Source organism: Dromiciops gliroides, chromosome X, assembly GCF_019393635.1.
Source record: "Dromiciops gliroides isolate mDroGli1 chromosome X, mDroGli1.pri, whole genome shotgun sequence".
NCBI classification, from domain to species: domain Eukaryota; kingdom Metazoa; phylum Chordata; class Mammalia; order Microbiotheria; family Microbiotheriidae; genus Dromiciops; species Dromiciops gliroides.
Window position 1 is genome coordinate 24,851,378 of NC_057867.1, and position 24,489 is coordinate 24,875,866.

General features: G+C 39.6%; 1 long non-coding RNA gene across 3 annotated transcripts; it reads right to left on the reverse strand.

Annotated features, from left to right (window-relative positions):
- Positions 1–722: 722 nt before the first annotated feature.
- On the reverse strand, positions 723–22,830 carry LOC122733520. 3 transcript variants are annotated; one of them, XR_006353892.1, is made up of 7 exons: positions 17,806–22,830; positions 16,298–16,472; positions 15,177–15,346; positions 9,909–10,048; positions 3,241–3,337; positions 2,312–2,400; positions 723–1,519 (listed from the first exon to the last, which is right to left on the reverse strand). It is a non-coding gene; the product is annotated as an uncharacterized LOC122733520 (long non-coding RNA). The 3 variants fall into 3 exon arrangements; XR_006353894.1 differs by having other exon boundaries at positions 2,204–2,400; XR_006353893.1 differs by lacking the exon at positions 3,241–3,337.
- Positions 22,831–24,489: the final 1,659 nt, after the last annotated feature.

Here is a 24,489-nt window from a genome sequence, read left to right on the forward strand (position 1 = left end):
ACAAGAAACAAATATTTCCCTTGCTAGCAGCATCCATTTAGCCACATAACCAAAATCCAGAGAATGCACTCTTTATTTTTTTTAATTAATCATAAAAGTATTTTATTATTTTCCAGTTTTCAACATTTGTTTTCATAAGATTTTTAGTTCTAATTTTTTTCCTTCCTCCCTTACCTCTCCCCTCCCCAAGACAAAAAGCAATCCAATATAGGATATATATGTAAAATCACATTAAACATATTTCTGCATTAGTAATGTTGTAAAAGAAGAATCAGAACAAAAGGGAAAACTTCGAAAAAGAAAAAAAAAACAAAAAAGTAGACAGTATGGTTTAATCTGCAATCAGAATCCACAGTTCTTTTTTCTGGATGTGGAGAACATTTTCTATCATGAGTTCTTTGGATCATTGCACTGCTGAAAAGAGCCAAGTCTATTACCATTGTTCATCACACAATGTTGCTGTTACTGTGTACAATGGTCTCCTGGTTCCGCTCACTTCACTCAACATCAGTCCACTTAAGTCTTTTCAGGATTTTCTGAAATCTGCCTGCTCATTATTTCTTACAGAACAATAGTATTCCATTACATTCATAAACCACAACTTGTTCAGCCATTCCCCAATTGATGGACATTCCCTCGATTTCCAATTCTTTGCCAACATATAGAGAGCTGCTATAAATATTTTATCTCTTTTTGTACAGTTTTATAGCCCTTTGGGCATAGTTCCAAACTGCTCTCCAGAATGGTTGGATCAGTTCACAACTCCACCAACAATACATTAGTCTTCCAATTTTTCCACAGCTTCTCCAACATTTATTATTTTCCTTTTTTGTCATATTAGCCAACAGAGTACACTCTTAATTTAGATTAAACAAGGAGCCTCTGAAAAAATTTTGGCCCAATCATTTTGTCCAAGAATTTGCATGTTTTATTTCTCTGATGAGTAAGCTAAAATGACAGCTTTTCTAAGAACAGAGACATTGTTCTAAGCTCTATTCCCAGTCTGAGGTCCCCCAAACTTTTCTTGAGGTGGACACTCAGTACTGAGTACTGTACTTGCACGATGCTTGGGTTCCAAAGGCCATGAAGGTGGCTGAAACAGGCTCTATAAAGTGTTTAGAGCTTGATCAGACTTCAGAGATGCTACTGTCATTCACTGCATCCTGGGCTTTTTGTATTGCCACTGGACTTCAATGACTCTGGAAGAGAGAGTGAGGCTGATGACTTTGGGCAACTCTGCTTCACTTAAATCTCATTCACTTCCAAGTTAAGATATCACTCTGTGATGTTATTGATCCTCTTCGAAAACGAACACCTGCATAGTAGAGAAACTGTTCTCAAAGCTCACTGAGTGACTCACAGGAGCCCAAGTCCCTCTCCCCACTTGGAGCAGAGGACCTGGTCTTTTTCCTGGTGCCAGAGGCATGTGGAGCCTCATTTCCTACTGCTCAGGATCTCTTGATCTGAGGTCGGCCATTCTCAGGAAGGAGGATGCTCTGGCCGACTTTGGTCGAGTACTCTGAAAATGAACAGGAGGAGCTCTTGAGCAAGAGGTTGAACATTTGGGGGAAGAGGGGGAGAAGGGAGGATGAGGAAGGAACCTTTATGATCTTGTGGTTAGTACCCCTTTACTGTGGAGGACCTACTGATTTTAATATGTCACTTCCTTAGGTCCTTCTATCTCTAACTACAGAGCAGACTGATAGTCACTAAAATAAGCCACAAAACTGTGCAAACAAAACAAACTTATCCCTTTTAGCCAGTTGGGAGTCATTGGATGGAGAACTATGGAATTCATAGTATCCCCAAGGAGGTTGGGAGCAATTTAGCTCCTGGCTACAGATTGGGCCACTAGTCCCAGGAGAACTGCTGCCCAACACTAAGAAGAGGGCAAGGAAAGATTACTGGGCATCCCCACTCATGGGGTAAGACCCAACCTTCCTTGCCACTGGGGATCCCTTGTGAATTGTCAGTGTTCTGGTACTGGCAGAAATTGACTTAGCCCCAGTGTGAATAGGTGATTTAAAGCTGCAAAAGGCAGGCTTTATACTGGCACAATATAAAAAACAAAAAACAAAAAAAAACAAAAAACAAATATACTGGCACAATATGAGGCGTCCCACATGTAATACCCAAGGTAGGTGGGCCACCAGCTCAGCCACAAACAGACATGCCCATATCCACTTTATATTGTATGACTCACTTGGCTTTTCTCTCAAATGGGCAGATTCTGTGAGCCCAACTGAACGTCAGCAAGGCTGGGGCAGCTTTCCTCCAAAAGCTTCCTGTGAGGGCTGAAAAGGGGCCTTACCACAATTTAGCCAGCCATGGGAGTCTTTCAAAGAGAAGCAGTCTTAGGCCACCTTGATGTTGGCATCACAGCTCAAGTAAATGGCACTCCTAAAAAATGGAAGAAAAAAGATTCAGGCAAGTTCAGATCACTGAAACATCTAGCTCTTTTTCAAACTGTTATCTAAATGAATCTTAGAAAGCCTTCAGGGTTCTTAGAATTCAAACATTTTGTTTTGTTTTGTTTTTGTTTTTGTTTTTGCAGGGCAGTGGGGGTTAAGTGACTTGCCCAAGGTCACACAGCTAGTAAGTGTCAAGTGTCTGAGGCCGGATTTGAACTCAGGAACTCCTGAATCCAGGGCTGGTGCTTTATCCACTGCGCCACCTAGCTGCGCCCCCAAATTCAAACATTTTAAACAAATTAAAGAAAACTAAAATTTTTCAAAAGCATCCTAATACCTAATTGTCCTGGATGTAAAACTGAGATCTAAGAAACTCAAAGGTCCAGTGTGAGGTCACCTATCCAGAGGGAGACTTAGAATCCATGCCCTACTAATGACAATTGTGAAAAATGAGGCTGAGGGGGTGAGGAGGCCTATGTGACATCACTCACAGTGTCCACATAGTAAAATTGACTGGGTCTTCAGTAGCTTTAGAATCTAAGGCTCTCTAGTGCTTGAAGACTTAACCGAAGCTTAGGGATTTAAAGGGACCAGTAAGAATTCACTGAGTAGGTCCAAGATTAAATTTTGCAAGCCCTTCAGTGGCCATAGTATCCAAAATCTTAAAAAAAATTGTTATGTAAAAACCCTAATAGGACTGGAGGGGAAACTAAGACCTAAGGAGCACAAAGGACTAGTGTAAGTTCATCTAAAGGTTTTTAGCCTTAGATTACATGCCCTACTATTCCATATTAGGGAAAATGAGGCTGAGGGTGATAAAGAGACTTACATGACAGGGTAAAACTCACTGGGCCTTCAGTGGCTTTACAATCCCAGCAGTTTCAGTACTTCTGTAGGGAAACGGAGGCTTAGGGATTTGAAGGGACCTGTGTTAATAAAGTAAACACATCCAAGACTGAATCTAAGATGACATTCAGGGTTCTTAGAATTCAACCCTTTTTTAAAATTAAAGAAAACTAAATTTTTTTAAATGTATCCAAACACTCAGTAGTACTGAAGGGGAAAAAATGTGAGTTTATCTATAGGGTACTAGGCTTAGGGAAAATGAGACTTAGGGATTTCAAGGGACCTCTGTGAATTCACTTAGCAGGTCAAAGACTGAACCTGAGAAGGCCATCAATGGCCATAGTATCCAAAACCTGTAAAATATAAAATACATTTTAAAATCATCCGAAACCCTAATAGGACTGGAGGGGAAACTGAGACCTAAGGAACAAAAGGGGCTAGTGTAAGTTCACCTAAAGAGTTCAAGGCTTAGAGTACATGTACTGTTAGTGAATATTAGGGAAAATGAGGCTGAGGAGTATAAAAAGACAGATGTGACCTCACTAAAGGATCCAAGTTGTAGAATTGACTGTACCTTCATTGGCTATATAATCCTAACATGTCCAGTGCTTCTTTTGGGAAACTGAGGCTGAGGGATTGTAAGGGACCTGTGTGAATTTACAAAGCAGGTCCAACACTAAATCTGGCAAGGCCTTCAGTGGCCTGAGCATCCAATACCTTTAAAAAATAAAATAAAATTTCAAATCATCCAAATCCCTAATAGGACTGGAGGGGAAACTGAGACCTAAGGAGCACAAGGGGCTAGTGTAAGTTCATCTAAAGGGTTCTAGGCTTCGAATATATGTACTACTAGTGAATATTGGGGAAAATGAGGCTGAGGGGTATAGAAAGACTGATGTGACATCACTAAAAGAGTTGGAGTTATAGAACCAACTGGGCCTTCAGTGGCTTTACAATCCCATCATGCCCAGTGCTTCTTTAGGGAAACTGAGGCTTAGGGATTTGGAAAAATATCCAAAGAGGTCACAGAGTTGGACATAACTGAAAGATGACTGAACAACAACTGCTCCAAATTCTGACTCCAAATCCAGCACTCTGCATTCTACTCTATGATCTTGCTCAAGGTTGTATAGCCAGTGTTAAGTGGCAAAACCCAGTTCCAAAGTCCAGGCCTTTTACTACCCTCTCTATGTACCACACTCTCTCTTCTGGCCAGAATTTACTCTTTCTCCTCCCCAAATGGATCAACTCCAGCCCCATAAGCTTTTCTTTCTTTAGAGGCTCCTTTAGACATTAACTACTTATGTTTGGCATCCAAGTCTCAAAGTATTGCCTCCTGGCAAATAATACAGAATACTGTTAACTTTCAAGTAATTCTTCTACTCAGAAAATAGCTTTGAGGTTGCTATACTTGAGACTAAAGAATATTTTAGGTCTCTTGTCCAAACCTATGGCTTCAATTTCTAAGTACAGGAAATAAAAATGGGAGCAATGGGTAGAAGTTGTTGTTTTGTCAAGTTAGTCATATCCAACTCTGTGACCCCATTTTGGGGTTTTCTGGGCAGATATACTGAAGTAGTTTGCCATTTCCTTCTCCAACTCATTTGATAGATAAGGAAACGGAGGCAAACAGGGTGAAATGACTTATCCAGGGTCACACAGTTAGGAATTGTCTGAGGTCACATTTGATTTTTAAATTTAAAAAAAAATTTTTTGGCGAGGCAATTGGGGTTAAGTGACTTGCCCAGGGTCACACAGCTAGTAATTGTTAAGTATCTGAGGCTGGATTTGAACTCAGGTACTCCTGACTCCAGGGCCAGCACTCTATCCACTGCAGCACCACCTAGCTGCCCAATGGATAAAAGTTACAAAGAGGCAAATGGATGTAAACTTGCTAACAAAAGACTGTGCCTTCATAGGCTAGTTTAGTAACTACATGTTGAGGATTCTCAATGGAGATTATTGGTCAGGGAGGGTTTAGATTAGATGTTTCTTAGGCCCCCTTCCATCTCTAAGATGCTACAACCAAGGCTTATGGGTCTAGACCTGTAAAGGGGGACCTCAGAGGTCATCTAGTCTAATCCCTTTGTTTTACAAATGAGGAAACTGAGGCCCAGAGAGGTTAAATACTTGCCCCATGTCATACAGGCAGTGGGTGGCAGAACTGGGATTCAAACACTCGTAGAGGACCTAATTTGAAATCCACCACTCTCCACTGGATTACACTATCTCTCAGTACCTGTGTGTAAGACTAGACTTCTTCAATTTTCTGGATTAGTCCTTTAAAGGCTTCTAAGTTTCTGAATGAGACTCAGCAGGCTTCTTTTTCTTTCTATTCAGGCAAACAGTGCATTTCAGCCTGGCCATTGAAGAACTGGACTCAAGAAACAGGCAATGTATGGTCTGTGGTTTGCTGATGCTTGCCTCCTGGGCAGTGGGAGTGTTGGCTGGAATGCTAGGGCCCTGCTCTGCCCCTCATCAAGGCTTACTGCACACATATCCTGACAGGTTGTTTTCTCCTCACACCCCCAGTGACCTCTGAGGCCAGCAAAGAAAGGGCCATACTTAATTGCCAGTTGAGTGTGTAATTCAGTTATCTACATGGTTGAGTGGTTATCAATGTGAGGAGCTAAGAAGCATGGGGACTGTTGGAATGCTCCCAAAATACCAGGGAGAGCCCGAAGCCCTGATTATATTCTTGAGGGAGAGAGAGAGGATAGTGACAGAGATAGTGACAGGCTTGGATTCAGGAAGATCTGGGTTTGAATCCTGACTTATTAGATGTTTGGCCTTGGGCAAATCACTTCACCTCAATGGGTCTCAGTTTCCTCATCTGTAAAATGAGAGAAGTGGACTAGATGACATCCAAGTTCCCTTCCAGTTCTATAGCCATGATCCTTTAAGGTTTACAGCAAATCCTGAAGGGCCGTTAAGCAGAACCAAAGGGACCAAGGGCTTGAGTTTTGGGAAGAAGGATAGCACAGCCTTCTTGTGATGGTGAACTTCTCCAGAATAATTGAGTAAAAGTGTCTACTAAGTGTCAGGCACTGTTCTAGATGCTTGGAATACAACAATAACAACAAAAAAGAAACAAATAGAAGGTAATATGGAGGTCAAGGAAGGCACTAGCAGCTGGAGGTGGTTCTAGAAATGACCTTTGAAAGAAGTGAAAGGCAGTGCGAAGAGGGGTGGCATTCCACGCATCAAGGACTGCCTTTGCAAAGGTACAATGATGGGAGATGAAATTATGTATGAAGAACAGTGAGAAGACCAGTTCATTAAAGTGACAGAGGCTGGCTATGGTGGTAGTGGGGGTGGTAAATTATTTCATAGACCTTAAGCACGGAGACCAAAGAGGTGAAAAATTCATGTCAGGGTCCCCATCTATCATCTGCTACTTGTAGGTGTAAAAACTTTTAACCAACCATATCCCTTATTCAACTTCTTCTCCCTACTTACTTTTTTAGGAGTTTTCCTTTTTGTTCCCTTGCCATCTAGGTTGACCCCAACTAGATTAATTTTTTTGTGAGGCAATGAGAGTTAAGTGACTTGTCCAGGGTCACACAGCTAGTTAGTGTCATGTGTCTGAGGTGGGGTCCTCATAATTACATGGCCGATGCTTTATCCACTGTGCCACCTAGGTGCCCTAGATTCATTTTTGGAAAAAGCTGTCCAGCCTGGGGTACAGAGAGCTATTCCTCTAAATGAGCCAGAAATTTATCCTGTTTTCTCTCTTCTCCCCATTCCTTAAGAGATAAGAATCAGAAGGAGATGTAGCCAGAGTAGACTGAGTTCTTGGCAACAAACTGAGGCTAAATATTTGAACTATTTGAGTTTTGAAGTATTTCAAGGTCAACTCTTTCAAGATGCTCACATCTCTCTGAATTATGGGATGCAGAAAACCCTTAACTAATGAATCAATGTTAACATGGAGAGAGATAACTGGAAATATGTCGCAAGATGTGCCCTTGCCCTGTTTTTTTTTTCCCTTTTGTTTTCCTCAGTGGGCTTGGACAAATGTGCAGGGAAGCTTTCTAAAAAGTTTGTTTCTGTTTCCCCTAGGAAGGAAAAAGTGATCTTTACACTAGAAAATACATGTAACATTTAATCTCCTCATTCCAGCTTCTCCTTCCTCCAAGGATAGTTTGGGTCCCAAAGAGAAATGTTGCTGATACTAAGAAGTGTAGCTTTGAATAGCTGTTCAGGGTGCTATACCAGTGCCAGCCACTAGATGGCACTCAAAGCTAAATTTCATAGTTCATAGCCCTAGAGCTGGAAGGGCTGGAAGGATCATTTAGTATAACTTTTTTTTTTTTTTTAACAGACGAGGAAACTGAGGCCCAGGGAATGTAAGGGACTTGTCCAAGGTTGCCCTTGTTGGAGAAGGGATTTGGACCCAGATTTTCTCACTTCTAGTGTCCCATATCACAGCTTTTAGCTACCCTGTCACTACGGACCTGGTGTACATGGTCCACATCGTTACCAGTGATCTTAGGTGCTATCTTTTTTCCAGGGCAATGGGGGGGTTAAGTGACTTGCCCAGGGTCACACAGATAGTAAGTGTCAAGTGTCTGAGGCCGGATTTGAGCTCAGGTCCTCCTGAATCCAGGGCTGGTGCTTTATCCACTGCACCACCTAGCTGACCCCCAGGTGCTATCTTCATAGCTCACAAATAACCCAGAACTGATCCACAGAGGGTTAAAAATACATTTTCAGGGGCGGCTAGGTGGCGCAGTGGATAAAACACCAGCCCTGGATTCAGGAGGACCTGAGCTCAAATCCGATCTCAGACACTTAACACTTACCCGCTGTGTGACCCTGGGCAAGTCACTTAACCCTCATTGCCCCACCAAAAAAAACCAAAACAAACAAACAAAAAATACATTTTCAAGTGGACGCATTCTTCTTGTTTAAGTCTTGCTTGCCTTGTCGGCCCATCTCCAAAGAATCCACTTCGTTCACCTATCAGTTGAATGGATTTCTAGAGTTGAAATGACCATAGATTTAGAGCTGAAGGGACTTTAGAGGCCATTGAATCTATCCTGCCCTCCTTCCTCCATTTTACAAATAAAGAAACTGAGTAACAGAAAGAGCCATGTGGCCAATAAGTGGCAGAGGCAGAATTTGAACTCAGGACTTTCGATTCCAAATCCAGTGCTCTAGCTCTAAGTATTACTCCAAAAGTAAAGTGTATCAACATCAACCACCACCATCACCCCCCAAAAAGAAAAGAGCTGCTCACCAGCTGCTGCTGCTATCTCTGATAGACCCTGATTTCCCCCATGTGATCCTTCTCTTCCCCATTTCTTTTGCATCTTGCCTTTTTGTTCTCATGGTCGAGTTCTCCTTCCCCAGAGAGGGGAGAAAGGTACACTCAAAGGCCTTTCTTGGTAGATGGTGCTATCAAGTTTTCTGGATTGTATGGCTACAGGGAAAGAGGAAGTCATCCCCATTTTCTATGATCGTGGACTCCAACTCTTATAGGGACTCTAGTCACTCCTAGCTAGCCCCTAGAGGAATCAACTGCTTGGTGCTTCCATTTTTAGCCCTGAGAAATTTCATCCCATCTTTTCCCCTTCCTCCCCCCTACCTCAGTCTGATCATGTGGTCAGATAGCTGCCTGTTCACTGTGTGTCACAGCTGGGGAGAGGGGAGAAGATGTCCCCTCTCTCCCCAAAATCTTGCATAGCACTCCATTTGCCCTTTTAAAAACTCTCCCAGGGATAATAACATCAGCTCAACTTCTGACAATGGCCCTTTTGCATATTCTTTGGAGTCTGCTCCAGCTCCCACGCCTGTCTCTCTTTGGGACTTCAAGATCCAGAAAAATACAGGGGGAAATAGGTCCCTACTGTGAGCAAGAAGCCTTTTCAACCAAGATTACAAGAGAACAAAAACAGCTAATAAGAAATTGATTTGGAAAATAGTGGAGGATGGGAGATAAACAGATATTATATGTTCCAAAAAGGGAAGTGGATTTTGACCAATGAATTTTATCTATCCTCAGCAAAATTGTAGAGAAGGTTATTAAAATGGTTTGAAAAGGAAGTGATCACTACGAGTTCAGCAGGGTTTTACTATGAATAATAAGTCAAGCCAGATCAATCTCTTTCTTTTTCTTTTTTTTTTTCTTGCTTTTTTCTTTTTTGCAGGGCAATGGGGATTAAGTGACTTGCCCAGGGTCACACAGCTAGTAAGTGTCAAGTGTCTGAGGCCGGATTTGAACTCAGGTCCTCCTGACTCCAGGGCTGGTGCTCTATCCACTGCGCCACCTAGCTGCCCCCACCTCTTCCTTTTTTAATAGCAGTATGGGATAGTGGATAGTGAGCTGGCCTCAGAGTCAGGAAGATCTGGGTTCAAGTGTGACCTTTGACATTACTGCCTCTGTGACTGTGGACAAATCACCTAACTTCTCACTACTCTAGGCTAGTGGGGTCAAACTCAAAGAGAAATTGGGACCACTATACTGTACCTAAGGATCCCTATGGGGATATATTGGCTTTGAAAGACACATATAAACATTATCCATGTTTTAATGTATTTTTAACCATGTTGTGAAATATTTCCCAACTATAGGAGTGTTATGGGTTGTGGGTTTGACACCTCTGCTCTAGGCAACTCTAGGTGGTGAGTTGCAGAGAAAGTGCCTACCTGCACTGGCAGAGGGAGGTTCCTTATCCAGGATCACATGGCCATTCTGGATGACAGGGAGGACTCACAACCAGGTCCTCTCGGGTCGGAAGCCAGCATACCACACATGTATGATTGCAGATCTACTAAGTCCACACTCTCTGGAAAAGCAAATTTGCAGGTAACGTGAAAGAAAGGGATGACCTTTCTTAAAATGCCTGATGCTTAAACTGGCAGCAGCCTGATACAGGCTCTCATCATCAAATACCAGGATTACTGCAATAGCTGTTGGTTGGTCTCCCTGCCTCCAGTGTCTCCCTACTCTACTCCATAAATTGCACTGGCTCCCTATCGCCTCTATGATCAAATACAAAATTCTCTGTTTGGCTATCAAAGATCTTCGTTACCTGTGTCCACACCATTTATCTTCTTAGCATACAATTTCATGACATGAGCTTTCTTGTCATTCCTCACACAGGACCCCATTTCCCACCTCCATGCACTTTAACTTGCTGTGCCCCATGCCTAGAATGGTCTCCTTTCTCATCTCCACTGCCTGATTTCCCAGGCTTCCTTCAACTCTCGGCTAAAGTCTCACCTTCTGCAAGAAGCCCTTCCCCTCTGTTAATCATCTCCCATTTATCCTGTATATATCTTGTTTGTACATAACTGTCTGCATGTTGCCTCCTCCATTAAATTGTGAGCTTCTCAAGGAGAGGGACTGCCTTTGTGGGGTGTGTGTGTGTGTGTGTGTCCCTGATGCACAGGGCCTGGAACATGTTGTTCGGTCATGTCTAATTCTTTGTGACCCCATTGGGGGTTTTCTTGGCAAAGATACTCAAGTGGTTTGCCATTTCTTTCTCCAGCTTATTTTACAGATGAGGAAACTGAGTCAAACAGGGGTAAGTTACTTGCCCAGGATCACACAGCTAGTATCTGAGGCCAGATTTGAACTCAGAGAGATGAGTCATCCTGACTCCAGGCCTGATGCTCTATTTACTGTAGCCACCTAGTTGCCACATAGGAGGTGCTTAACAAATGCTTGATGATTTATTGATTCACCTAAACTATCAATTTGGCAATATTGAGAACAAGGAAATTCCCTTTACCAATGTAGGGTCAGCTCCTTTTTTGTACCTTTCTGTCTTAGAGAGTTGCCTGGAGAACTGAGAGGTTAAATGACTTGCTCAGAGTCATGTAGCCAGGATGGTAACATTTGGACCCAAGTCTTCCTGATTCTGAGGCCAGCTCTCTAGCCACTATATCCCATTGACTCCCTTTGGTCTCAATAACTTGTATGAATAAGTCAGGGTGCAGTTTTAACTTCATACTCTGTCTTTTTCTAACTTTATTCTTTCTCTTAGTTTTTTTTGTTTTTTGTTTTTTTGTTTTTATGAGGCAATTGGGGTTAAATGACTTGCCCAGGGTCACACAGCTAGTAAGTGTTAAGTGTCCGAGACCGGATTTGAACTCAGGTGCTCCTGAATCCAGGGCCGGTGCTCTATCCACTGTGTCACCTAGCTGCCCCTTTCTCTTAGTTTTATATTAATTTTTATTTTTGCTCTAACAGACAACCTGACAGACTACCAATTCGTATCAGCAACAAGTCATTTTCCACTCCATTGAAGTACAATCAATTTCATTTTGGTAACGTTCTTTGGTACTCTACATATTGAGCACCTTTGTATTCTTTTCTGGAAAAAAGTATTCATGACAGATAGTCATAAGGTGTCTTTATAGTCTACAAGTATATGGTCTCTCTCAGTCCTTGGCTCCTGATCTATATTTTCCAACATACTTTACACTGAATAGAAGAGGATAGCAGATGGATTAGAAAGCAGAATCCAACAATGTGTTACTTATAGGAAACATACCTGAAATTGAAAGATGTACACAGAGTTAAAAATAAGTTGCTGGGGGGAGCTAGGTGGCGCAGTAGATAGAGCACTGGCCCTGGAGTTAGGAGTACCTGAGTTCAAATCCAGCCTCAGACACTTAACACTTACTAGCTGTGTGACCCTGGGCAAGTTACTTAACCCCAATTGCCTCACTAAAAAAAAATTTAAAAAAAACGTTGCTGGAGCAAAATCTATTATGCTTCAACTGAAGTTAAAAAGGCAAACATAGCAATCATAATCTCAGAGAAAGAGCAAAAATAGACCTAAAAAGAGAAACAAACCTAAAAATAAATCTTAAAAGATAAGCAGGGGGGGCGGCTAGGTGGCGCAGTGGATAAAGCACCGGCCCTCACCACTTGTTCTGATACTCAGGAGTGCCTGAGTTCAAATCCGGCCTCAGACACTTGACACTTAACAGCTGTGTGACCCTGGGCAAGTCACTTAACCCCCATTGCCCTGCAAAAAACAAAAACAAAAACAAAAACAAAACAAAACAAAAAAGATAAGCAGGGAAACTACATTTTGCTGATATATACCATAGACAATGAATTAATATTAAATATTCAATAAAAATGCCAAATTTAGCATCTAAATCCTTAAAGAAAAAGTTAAGTAAGTTATAGGAAGAAAAGACAGTAGAATTCTTGTAGTGGGGGAAATTACATTACCTATCTCAGACCTAGATAAATTTAAACAAAAAAGAAGTGAAGAACCTGAATAGGATTTTAGAAAGTCTCTCTAGAGACTAATGAATAGGAATAGAAAGCCATATACCTGTTTCTCAGCTGTGCATGATACCCTCACAAAAATGGACCATGTGTTAGAGCATAAAACTATAAAAACAAATGCAGGGAAGCAAAAATATGAAATTCTTCTATAGACTACAAGACAATAAATATATTTAATAAAGAGCTGCTGAAGAAATTATTAGAAGAATTATTGAAGACCACATAACTTAATCCTAAAGAATGGGTGGGTCAAAGAAAAATGGAATAATGCAAATTATTCATGGGTAGACCAAGCCATGCTACCAACATCCTGATAAAGACTATGGGCTCAGAATATATGTTGAGACATAATTTTTTAGAATTTGGCAGAGAGGAATTTGTTTTGCTTTACTATATATGTTTCTAACTGAGGCTTTTATTTTTCTTGCTGTCTCAATGCAGGGGATGGGGGAAGGTCGGAAGGAGATAAAATATATCATTGTTTGAAAAGAATTTTCATTAAAATTAAAAAAATAAATGGAACTACAAAATAGTATATGTATTTTAAGTACCACATGGGCCATTTATAAAAACTGATGGCATATTAGGGCACAGGGACATTATAAATAAATGTAAAAAGGCAGAAATAATATGCTCATCCATTATAAACCATACTGCAAAAAAAGAGTAATCAGTTCAGCAATCACATATAGAAGGCACAGACCGAAAAGGAAACTTAATAATGAAATCCTAAATAATGAATGAATGGGCTTTTGGGTATTAAAACCAAAGTTAGTGCCTGGAACACATTATAGGCCTGATAAATGCATGTTTAAAGGAATTCTGTATAATAACAATGATCACTAACATTTATATAATGTTTACTATGTGCTGGACACTGTTGCAATTATTATCTCATTTGATCCTCACAACAACCCTGGAAGGTAGGTGCTATTATTATCTCCATTTTACAGATGAGGAAACTGAGGCAAACAAATGTTAAATGACTTGCTAGTAAATGTCTGAGTTAGCATTTGAACCTAGGTCTTCCTAACTCCAGACCCAGCACTAGATTCACTGTACCACCTAGATGCCTCTCAGTCTTTTATGTTTCTTCAGGGATTCCAGGGACAAAGAGGCCCACTGGGGAGCCTAGAGTAGCAGGCTGCATTGTGGGTATGAGTGATTGATGAAGTAATCTAGTCATAACAGATTTCCCTGAGTCCCAGGGGTATGGATGAAAGCAGCTGTTATAGTGGAAGGACAAGGAAAAATTCACAATAGAGAGGTCTTGGGAGTTTGTCCAAATGGAAGAGGAAAGGACTTGACCTTGGATCGTAAGCAAGGGAACCCAGAGCTACACTGCCCCCCACCTCACCCTCCTCTAAACTTTCCCTGGGATCACTTATCTCCTGTCCAAGCAAAATGCCCTCTCTTCTCTTAGCTTGAGTTGCCAGTATAGTTACTTTCTCAGGGCTAAGGAAGCCTTTGTCAACTTGGCAACCTCTCCTTTGGGATGCCATCATCCTTCCTTAACTCTACATTGCTCCCATATCACTTCTTATATATTTTGATTATAACTGAAGAAAGAAACATATCATCATCGAATTACCATCATCATTATAGCTATGTGCTAGGAACTGTGTTAAGCACTTTAAAAATATTATCTGGGGCAGCTAGGTGGCGCAGTGGATAGAGTACCGGCCCTGGATTCAGGAGGACCTGAGTTCAAATCCGGACTCAGACACTTAACACTTACTAGCTGTGTGACCCTGGGCAAGTCACTTAACCCCAATTGCCTCACTAAAAAAAAAAAAAAAATTATCTCATGTGATCCTCACTGCAACCCTGGGAGGCAGGTGCTACCTACTATTTTATAGCTGAGGAAACCGAAACAAATAGAGGTAAAGTGACTTGCTCAGAGTCACATAGCTAGTAAGTGTCCGAAGCTATTATTTAACTCAGGTCTTCTTGGCTCTAGACTCAGAGCTCTAACCACTGTACCACCTAGCTGCCTCCAAAGTTGACTGAGTGGAAAAGAAAAGAACAGTAAAGAATGATGACTTACTGAGCAACATTTTGCTGTGACTCATCTAAGAAAACATCATATGACGTATATGTATACCCTTCTTATCCTATCACCTGCTCTCCATACCTCTTGCACTAACAATTAAAGCCTTGAAGCAATCCAAATGCATGGAAATCAAAACTTATGAAGATTGATGACAACTCTAGCAGGGAACTAGAAAGAATACAGTTACTCAGTGATGGACAATGGCAAAAAAAAATGGTGGCAACAGATTATAATGGAGTATGAGTATGTTGTTAGAAATGACAAATGTAGGGGCAGCTAGGTGGCGCAGTGGATAGAGCACCGGCCCCGGAGTCAGGAGTACCTGAGTTCAAATCTGGCCTCAGACACTTAACACTTACTAGCTGTGTGACCCTGGGCAAGTCACTTAACCCCAATTGCCTCACTAAAAAAAAAAAAAAAAAATGACAAATGTGAAGATTTCAGAGAAACATGGGAATGTTTAGACTAACTGATGCAGAATCAAGTTAATAGGATCAGAAAAACAATATAGTTCATGACCACAACGATGGAAAAAGAACAGCAAAAAGAAGCTGAAAGCTATCTAATGCTAATGATCTCATTTGACCCCAGTGAAGAATTAACAGATTACCTCCTTCTCTTCACTTGAGAAGTTGGAGACTCATGGTGTGGAATGTAGTATAGACCTTTCTACTCAGTTGATGATTCCTTTGGTCGAACTGTTTTTTCTTTTGACTCTTCCTTCCCCCCCTTTCTCATGGCAATGATTGACTGGTTAGTAGGGAAACATGAGGGATACCCCTGGAGATGAAAAAAAGATATCAACAAAACAGATTTTCCTTAAAAAGACAAATCAAAATGCAATCCATAAGTATACATTATGTTCCAGATACTTTGCACACTGAGGTTAGGGGAAGGAAGGAGCCCCCAAATATGTTTTATTAATGATCATATGGATGTGAGGCATCTAGCAAATTGGCAAAGGTTACAAAAGATAGTGATAGTTAATGTTGGAGGACTTTGAATAATCAGATCGACTGACTGACTCTTGATAAAATTGTAGGCTAACCATTTTGGAAATTAATTTGGAATTATTTGAAAGCAGCAATCATAACTCTTGACCTCCAGGTTTATAGCTAGGCATAAACTCTAAGCAGTCAAAGACATAAAGAAAGGTCCCAGGTGTACTAAATGTTTGTAGCAGCCCTTTTCAGTGCTAGCAAGGAAATGGGAACAAAGTAGTTGCCTATTGATATTACTGTTGTTTAGTTGATCAGTCACATCTGACTCTTTGTGACCCCATTTGGGTTTTTTTGACAGACATATTGGAATGGTTTGCCATTTCCTTCTCCAGCTCATTTTATCTAAGAGGAAACTGAGGCAAACAGGGTTAAGTGACTTGTCCAGGGTCATACAGATAGGAAATGTCTGAGGCTGCATTTGAATTCAGGTCCTCCTGACTCTAGGACTGGCGCTCTATCAACTGTACCACCTAGCTGCCCTTGCTCATTGATGGAGAATGGCAAAAAATATTGTGACACAGAATTGTAAAAGAACAATGAGTATGTTGTCAGAAATGACAAATGTAAAGAGTTCAGAAAAGCATGGGAATGTTTTGACTAGCTGATGCAAAACTAAGTTAGAAGGACCATAAAAACAACATTGGAAAAGTAAAAAATGACAAAAGGGAATTGAAAAGTATGTAAGGACAATGACCCCATTTGACCCCAGTGAAGAACTGACAAAGTCTACCTCCTTTTCTTCATGGAAGTGGTGGGAGGCTGTTGATTTGGAATGTGGTGCACATCTTCGATCTTAGCTGATGCCTTGGTTCCTTTGGCTGAATTGCTTTTTCTTTTGACTCTTCTCTTTTTCTCTCCTCTGTGGCAATGGATGGCTTGCTGAGATGGAGCCATGAGGGACACCTCTGGACATGAAGGTAATATAAAAAGATATCAATAAAATGGATTTTCTTTGAAAAGTGAAGTCAAAATGCAATTAATAAACATGTACGGGGCAGCGAGGTGGCGCAGTGGATAGAGCACCGACCCTGGAGTTAGGAATACCTGAGTTCAAATCCGGCCTCAGACACTTAACACTTACTAGCTGTGTGACCCTGGGCAAGTCACTTAACCCCAATTGCCTCAACAAAAACAAAAACAAAAACAAACAAAAAAACCCAAACAACCAACCCCCCCCAAAATAAACATGTACAATGTTCCAGGCACTGTTTACAGAGAAGTCACACTTGGACATTTCATTGATCAGACTTCTACATTCTTGTCATTTTTTACCTCAAACATACTCCAGGTCTTTTTTACAAGTGATCTGTCCTCCTCTATCTGTTCCCTGGAAAAACATCTTCCACCCAAGCCAATTTTCCTTTTCAGCCTAGCTTGGTTCCATAAGTTTAGATTCACCCTCTCAGAGCTAGAGCTCAGGCAGCCTGTAGCCCCTTAGTGATCACTCCTCTTGCCCCCCCCCATCATCCTCCTTTGCTTCTGAGTCAGTTCTGATACATTTTTATTATATCTGGACCAGGCAATATGCCTACATGACTGGAAAAGAGAAGAGGAATAGTAACAATTATTTTCTGCTCAGCTACCTCATTCTTCCCTGCCATTACACTGTGCCCTCTGCAATGCCTGTTATATCATAATCAACATGCCTTTCATTTTATACAGATGATCACCCCCAAATCATTCTGAATAAGCTTTCTATTTGTGTATGTATTACTTCCTAGCAATTGCCTGTAAGCTCATAGATGAATGAAAGCCTTTTGTTTTTCTCTTTGGGTCCTGAAACCTAATCTAGTACCTGGCACACAGTCTGGGCCTGAGAAATGCTTGTTCAAGGGAATTCTGACTCTCAGTTTCTAAGGACAATGGGGCCCAATAAGGGGGATGGTATGGCAGGCTGCACTGGGGAAGTGAGTGATACCTTAGTGAAGCAATCCAGTAGGTGGCCCTGCTGTGGGGATAAACTTGCTGTTGTTATAGAAGGATAAGGGAATGCCCACAACAGACATCTTGTCATCTTGTATCAATTGGAAGGGAAATGAGCTTGACAAGTTTCCTCTAGTCACCCTGTATCATAATCAAGGGAACCTATAACTACAGTGGCTCCCATCCTCCTCTAGCCTTCCCTGGGATCACTCTTCTCCAGTGGGCCAGTTTAGATTCATTCCCTCAGAGCTGGAGCTCAAGAGGCCTTTGGCAACTTGGTGACCCATCCTTTTGACCCCCTTGATCTTTCCTTACCTCTCCTTTTTCTCCAAGTCACTTCCCATCCATTTTTATTAGATCTGGACCAGGCAGCGTGATTGGGTGAGTGGATAAGAAAAGAGAAGTAGTAAATAACTAAGTGTAGTTCAACCAAATCACATATATTCATTGGCCACGTTTGCAAATGGGTTCCAATCTATTAATCCACCTTAGAATTAGGGTCTTTCCCTCAGAGCCTGTTGTACAAGGATGATGCCATTAGAATTGTCATATCGCCACCATGATTACTCTCCAATTGACATAGTCTCTTTTACATTTCCTTCACCATTACTTCTATGGCCCCACAATCATCAATGGCACATAGCCACACCATCACTATCATCTCAAGACTATCATTGTTATATCACCACTACTATCACTTTCAGATCATAACCATTACTTTCTTTTTTGGATACTTTTTGTTCTGAACTCAAACACACGCAAAATAATGTTTCCAGACAACCATCAGAACATAAAATAGGATTTTTTATGTAACCAGGAATCTTCATTTCATACTCTTTACTTTACGTTTAAAATTATAAAATTAATTCTAGACATTGCTCTCAAAACTATCCTGCTGTCTGTGTCCCCTAATGAATTTGAATCTGTTCTGTTCTATTTTTAAAAAAAGTATCATGGTTCTCTTTTTGATACTATCATCCTCATCATATCATCTTCAACACAACTTTACAATCAATTGTTCACCTGTTTTTTTAACTTCACTTTGCATCAGTTCATACTTTCTAAAACTATTTTCATAATTTCTTGTGGCCCAATAATATTCCATTATCTTCAAATACCATAAACTTTTGTCCTTTGATATGTTGTATTCCATGATCTCTTCTGGTTTTTAGTAAAAGCTTCCAGGTTTTGTGTTATCCTGATTGGAATGTGATATACAAATGTGATTCTTAAATCACATTGAACCTCTTTTTGATTTGTTTTCCAAGGCAATTGTTGTTATCGTGTACATTACATTGGTTGTACTTACATAAGTTTGTTGATACTTAAACTCTTCCTTTCTGGATATTTGCAATATTTTTTTCTTTGACTTGAGAGTTTGGGATTGGCTATGAGGTTCTTGGGACTTTTTAATCTTTGGATTCTTTTAAGGAAGTGATTGGTAGATCTTTTTTATCTGTAATTTGCCCTCTGCTTCTAAAAGATTTGGGGCAATTTTCATTGATAAATTCTTGTACTATATAGTCCAAGTCTTTTAAAATCACTTTTTAGGAAATCTAATGATTCTTAAATACCAATTTTTGACTTGTTTTCCAAGGCAATTGTTGTTATGATGTACATTACATTTTTCCACTTAGCCCTAAATCCCTATCTTGTACCAAAAAATCAACATATTGACCACGTCTAAAAATGAATTCCACAATTAATCCACCATATTTTTCCTGAGAAGTTGGAAGTATACCTCACCATCAGACTTCATGGTTATAATTGGATGCTACCTTGATAAGACTTCTGAAATTGGTCATTGTTGATGACTGTGGCCATCTCCACCACCATCAATTTCACAACACCAACATTGCTCTCACATTCCTGATGTCTTGATTGTCACATTAGAGCCAACATTGCCACGTCCTTACCACCTTCACTTTTAAAAAGTCAGGAACAACATTGTCAAAATCCCATAACCATCCCTTTGCTGTCAGATACATGGTAGCACCACTGTCACATTCCCAGCCCCCTCAAATTTACATTCCTATCATCTACATTGGTCACCACCAGCACTTCATTTTCAGATCTCCATCATCATTTTGACATCCCCATCACTCATTGTCACACACTCACTAAAAACACTCTCACATCCCCACTATCAGAATCATGTCAAAACTATAATAACCATTAGAAGCTATATCCCCATCATTATCAACTTTACATTGCTAACATCACTATCACATCTACACTGTCAATGAAAAGTTTTAGGTCATTCCTAGGTAACTCAACACTTTCGTCAATCCTGCTTCACGTTCTTCTAAGGTAAACAAAAAGATAATGACTCTGCTTGATATTTTCCTTTGTGACAATTAAAAATATGAGAGACATAGTTTCTGGGTAATTTAATCATTTTATTAATATGCCAGCAGGATATTAATAAAAGGGGGTCATTTGGTCATCTCTCTCAGCCCAAAGACCCTTCCTGGGGGTTGTGTATTGCTTCATATACCCTTCCAACTGGAGGAGGTCTGTCACATAACAATCAAATCTAATTGGCCAACATCATTTCAATCTAATTGGTTGGCATGACTGGAGGTGGGTTATATTAAAATGAAGTCCAGGGATGACATTAGAGAATGTAAGACCCCATGATCCAAAATACTTTCCATCTAGGTGTGTGTTAATCTCATCTATAACATCCTTGGGCTATCTGGTTTTTTTGAGTTTTTTTTGGTGAGGCAATTGGGGTTAAGTGACTTGCCCAGGGTCACACAGCTACTAAGTGTTAAGTGTCTGAGGCTGGATTTGAACTCAGGTCCTCCTGAATCCAGGGCCAGTGCTCTATCCACTGCGCCACCTAGCCACCCACCTTGGGCTATCTAGACAAAAGGATCTGTCTCTACCCAAGGCTCCTTTGTGAGCTTGGGTCTGGTTTGACCCAGATGAATCTTACTTTCAAGGAGAACTTAAACTGCAAATGGAGGAGGGAGAAAGGACTAAGAAAGAAGGGGATATCTCAGGGTCCCCCCAGATATTACTAATAATTATATCTCACAATTCCCATTTTATTCCAATTGAGAAACTAAGTTTTCCCCATCACTAACTAATATTACAAATATTTTACAAAGGGTTCTTAACTATGGGGCTTATGATGGTCAACAATGCGAGAGGAAAAAGAGGAGAAATTGACAAAATCAAAGGGGGCTATCCCCTTTAGTAAGTAGACCTTACAGATAATGTACACAGAGGGAAAATGTAAACAACGAAAAAATGTCCACTTGTTTCCTGAAGTCTCATCTCATATAGATGCCTGACTCTTGGGACGTAATCTTGGTGTATCTCACTATTCCGGGTGTGATCTCTGAGCAGTTCTTCCCAACTATCTTCTTTAGATCCTCTTCCTCAGTTAAAAATCTGCTACAAAATCGATCTTAACACAACTTTAAATTACTTTGCCAATAACCAGGTCAGATAAGTAAAGGTGGCTCAAACCATAAGTCTCTAACATTAGAGACTGAATTTATTTAGACTATAGGCTTTTACAATTTTTTGTCTAGTTGTTACATACAAAACTCGGATAGAAACAGAAAATTAGAAACCAATTTTTTTACTTGGCATTATTCAATCCCTTATTAGGAGTATGAGATTCCATTAAGAAATCCCAGAATCCTTTTTATAAGATGGCATCCAATACAAAATGAATTCATATAAAAGTTGCCAGATTAACTTCAATTGTAACAAAAGATTCGGGGATGATATACAAAAATACAATTAGTGATTAATTTTACAAAAGTTCATACCAAGTAAGTCATGCATACTAAAACATAGTAAAACACAACTTCTAGTTATGTTCAAATTAATAACCCCTAATACAAGTGGATGTCCCTTTAAGGCATTTGCAAAACAGACCACACGAAGCTATGCTGATATTCCTTTCTTTAACACAGAACTGAAACAATTGTGATATTAACTAAATAACAAAATCATATCTTGGCTTCAAAAATCTTTGCATCAATTGCCTAATTATCCCAATACTATTATGAAAAATGAAAGGACCATATGTCAAGGTTAAATACTTAATTGTTAATTATTTGGAATATAGAAAGGCTTAAAACTTCAGGCCAGGGGCAACTAGGTGGCGTAGTGGATAGAGCACTGGCCCTGGAGTCAGAAGGACCTGAGTTCAAATCCGGCCTCAGACACTTGACACTTACTAGCTGTGTGACCCTTGGGAAAGTCACTTAACCCCAACTGCCTCACCAAAAAAAATTAAAAAAAAAACAACTTCAGGCCAAATTGCTCAAATATTATACCTGCATCTCATTTAATTAACACAGATGTGATTCGGTATTTACCTAAGAGATAAGGATCCAATATTGCATTCATCACATAACATTTGACATGATTGTAGAAATTTGCCATAAAAGAATAGGGACATAATTATACATTAAGGGAATAATGCTTCCCTAACTTCATGTTAATTCTAGGCAAAAGTTATGTAGATGATAAAATACTTTTATAATTAAAAAAAAGTTATGCAGATGGCCAATTGCATTGAGCCAGGCCCAAATTCAGCCAGGTGGGATATGTCATATTGGGGAAATTAAGTCAGGAGAATCCTACTCAGCCCTTGCAAAAAGTCATTCTCCCAGCCTTTCCCATGACAACTCCACCTGCAGTTTATGCATTTCAACCCCATATGGTTGCTGGCATCATGGATTCATTGCCTCAATAGCAGTTCTCAAGGATCATACCTGGAGTCAGAGTCAAAACAATATCAGTTAACAGTCCCATGATGTCTTAAGTAGTAAGTTCCAGTAATCAATGTTTCAGGTGAATTCATCTCTGAAGATTCATATATCATAGATAAATTCATTTATCATTTATTAAATATTGACTATAATCTTTGGTAACAGTAAGAAATTCATTACAAAAAAATCTTATCTTGATATAACTAGTACTTATGCTAAGTGGATGCTTTTTTATTCCTAAATTCAATATTATACCAATGATTTTGTTTTAAAATGCTTAATAACAGGGGCGGCTAGGTGGCGCAGTGGATAAAGCTCCAGCCCTGGATTCAGGAGGACCTGAGTTCAAATCCGGCCTCAGACACTTGACACTTACTAGCTGTGTGACCCTGGGCAAGTCACTTAACCCCCATTGCCCCGCCCCCCCCAAATACTTAATAACAGACAACAAAAATACTTGGGATGTGAGGTATAAATCTAATAATCCCAAATGTATACAGGGAACAGATTAGATAATGTTTCATAAAATAGTGAGTTAAGTTATTAGCCACATAGGCTACTACCCTCAGAATTTCTTTAAACAGAGAGAATATCTTTAGGGTGACTCAATTTATTTAGTTTGCATATGTTTCTACACATGTTCTAATTCCAGATTAAATCACAAACTTAGGTAAGATCAGATTTCCCATCAGAGTGACATAAGACAGTAAATAAATTATATTATTCACTAACATAACTGAATGTACTGAAATCATAGTCTTAAAACAAAAGCAAGAGCAAAAGAGGTTCCTGACTTTCACCCCACAACTTAATAAATTCACATCTTTGATTTACAGTCTTGTTTACTTTTGTCTAATTACACATATCATTTTGAAAGAATGAGATACTTCAGGAATTGTATTTTACACATTTGACAGATTCAAGCACCAATTAACTATTTCTTAAACCACAGAATGATAACAGATTCAGATCAAAACGGTTACATTTAAAAACAAAACAAAACAAAAAACAGCTACTTACAGCTTATTACAGGAATTCAGATGCTTTGCACAGAAATACTGTGTATCTTGTCCAGTTATTACATATAAAACTCAGATACAAACAGAAAATCAGAACCCATGTTTTTAGGAAATTCAATGACTAATTCAATAACAAATAGATTCACTATTACAATGGCAAGTTTTCACTTTGTATATCCTAAAAATAGATGGACAGATTTTCTAGTATGGGAATGTCCAACCTTCCTGAGAGTACTTCCCTGTCTTATTCCCAGGGACAGGTATCTCAAATATTTACTAGCTTTAGATCCCAGAAATTTCTTCCATTGACTGCTGACCACCGATGGTTCTCTTAAAGCACCCATATATGATAGTTCAAGGACACCACAAACCCAAGAATAAAACTCAAAGAATTTTCATAATCCCATAATACCTTTCCCTTCTGACAATAAAGTTTAATTACAGTAGGTCTGCACATAAATGTTATCAGCATCAAATTATTGCAATATGTCAGTTTACAAATAAAATTTAAGATCACGTAAAAGATATTTTACTTAAATATACACACAAATGCTTTTACAAAATATTTTAAAATGTAAATTCTTCCTAAAAGCATTTTCCCTTCTTAAAAACAGCTTTAAAACTATCTTGATTATTCCTTTTAATATTGATTATTCGGGGCAGCTAGGTGGCGCAGTGGATAAAGCACCGGCCATGGAGTCAGGAGTACCTGAGTTCAAATTCGACCTCAGACACTTAACACTTACTAGCTGTGTGACCCTGGGCAAGTCACTTAACCCCAACTGCCTCACTAAAAAAAAAAAATATATTGATTATTCAACTTTAAAAATAAATCTATAAAATTGGAATTTGTCAAGATTAAGTTAGTGAAAATTATCTTTAACCTAAATAGATACTAAAAGTATTATAACAAGACAAGTTTTTAGTTACCATCCCCCTTTCATCAAAAGGTGTTTGCAATGGGGAAGAATTTAGTTACTTCTAAACCAAAAGGGAAAATACTCAATTAAACTAGCCTTATCAACATAGCAAAGTTTGCCAGGCCTTTAAAAATTTGCTCAATATCTTTTTGTTTCCTTTGTTTTCAATTACATCACTAGAAATCAAGAAAACTGATTATATTTTGGAATCCTACATAGTGATGAAACAATTTATTTAAACCCCTAGAAAATGATTAACATATATGCATATATCCTTCTCTAAAGGAATTTCGCATTCACCCCTTAGAGTTGGTGGAGTTT